This window comes from Diadema antillarum, unplaced genomic scaffold (genome assembly GCF_040938485.1).
Source record: "Diadema antillarum isolate AM-2024a unplaced genomic scaffold, OU_Dant_1.0 seq00001849_RagTag, whole genome shotgun sequence".
Classification (NCBI taxonomy): Eukaryota; Metazoa; Echinodermata; class Echinoidea; order Diadematoida; family Diadematidae; genus Diadema; species Diadema antillarum.
The window spans coordinates 518,021-520,000 of NW_027272521.1; positions in this window are offsets into that span (position 1 = coordinate 518,021).

Here is a 1,980-nt window from a genome sequence, read left to right on the forward strand (position 1 = left end):
CGTCTACACGTAGATATTTCAGTTATATTACGGGTCTTTTTTTTTCCTGACGGATAAAATTCCAGTGTAACAACGGCGTCGGTTTCAGAACGATCAATTGAACATTAAAACCTATGTACCATGCATGATCAGCTATTATGATGATGTTATTTTATAAGCCTTGTTTACTAATAGCACACGTACAACGCGGTCAGCTTATCGTTTAAGGCATGAGATATAAAGTTGAAAATCACCACGTAACACAGCCCACGCACAGACACAAGCCACATTTGCTATAAACACGCATACATGCAGACTCTGCGCCGAAGATTTAAATTTGTGAATAAGTAAGCCGTTAAATGCATGATCATTTTGGTTCGCAAACAGTGCATGCATAAACGTAAACAAAGATTGCTGCATCCAACAGCTTGTCAACATTTTGAAGGATCATACCAGTATCTTAATCTCGTAAGGACCTCGAAATCGGTCCACTTCATTGTTATGAAGACATGATATCGGCGGTCAACTGTCAGTCAGCCGACCCTATTCGAGAGAGCAAGAACGACACTTTTCAAATTCAAATTCAAATTCAAGTTTATTCCGTTTCTCGACAGTAAAAAAAATAACATAACATACATCACTCTTTCTTCAGTGATAAGAATCGTACCAAAAAAAAAAAAAAAAACCAAACAAACAATCAAAGTGAATTTAACAGAGTAAAACAGTACTTGTATACTTGCAGTAAAGATACATTACAATGCCTGAAGTAAATTAAAGTAAAGTTGAATATCAACGTACACAAGGCGAAAAACGGAGGGACCCACTGAAAAGACGAAGCTTGTAGAGTGTGGGCCCCTCAGGAGAGAAAGAATCAGTGGACTTTTAGTCCAAAACAATGCACATCGATACTCAGACCGAATTATTTTAGCTGACATATCGATGGGTCTTTCATCAACCTTTGTCAGCGCTGACAATCACCATAGTAACAGTCAGTGACCAGAGCATCTCATCCAATCAAAACCAAGGATTTTGCTGAAATTGTCAGCGCTGACAACTTGTCAGCGCTGACAACGTTGATGAAACACCCCCCCCCCCCCCCCCCCCCCGATCTCATATTAGGCTTTCAATAGCCTCGGCTCGAGAGCCGGCATAGTGACTTAAAAGGTTATTAAGCTATGATTTGTCATATTCTTCCCTTCTCTTTCCTCTTATATTTTTCCTTTTTTCATCATGTACCAATATTATGTTTTTATTATTATTTCTATATTTTTCAATTCATGTATTTCATAGTTTCATATTGTGGTGTATTTGTAATCTATACTTTCTTGACCTCATGGTAGACGAGCGATATCATGTAAGCATCGCTGATTTGGGGCTATCCAGCCGCTGGTTTTTTGGTTTTTTTTTTAATACGGAAAATAAAATCGATCATTGTCTCCCGGTCTTACACCTAGTGAATTTCATATCTTATCATATACTTATTGTATCGCTATTGAATGAACGTCATGTGCTGCAATAAGTAAAGAGACGTAGAAAAGAAAGTAATAGGAGAAATCGAGGTGCCGCAACGACATTTTAAAATGCGTATTCAAGTTTTGAGTCCTCAATATATATCTCCCGTACGTTCGTAAACAAAGTAAATTCTATATATCACCTTTTCTGAATCGACTATTTCACTAAGACATGACTGTGTCATCACAGTCCATGCATTTATGTCACTAATTGCGGAATAGGATACAGCTAACTGCTTACATTGTACCTCTGATATACTATACTGTCGAACCCCCTCATTATTGTTGAAAGTGCGTGTGTGAGAGTGTTTAGACGTGACAAACTTAATAAAAGATAAATAAATGTGTATTTTAGCAAGAAGACTTTGGCATATTCAAAATTAAACCATGACACTTAGTGTTTTGAGGTCCCTCTTCACCGTCACATTAAATTTTCTCTTTTAAATATCAACTTTGAGAATACTCTGTATAACCAAGATCTCCATGTATC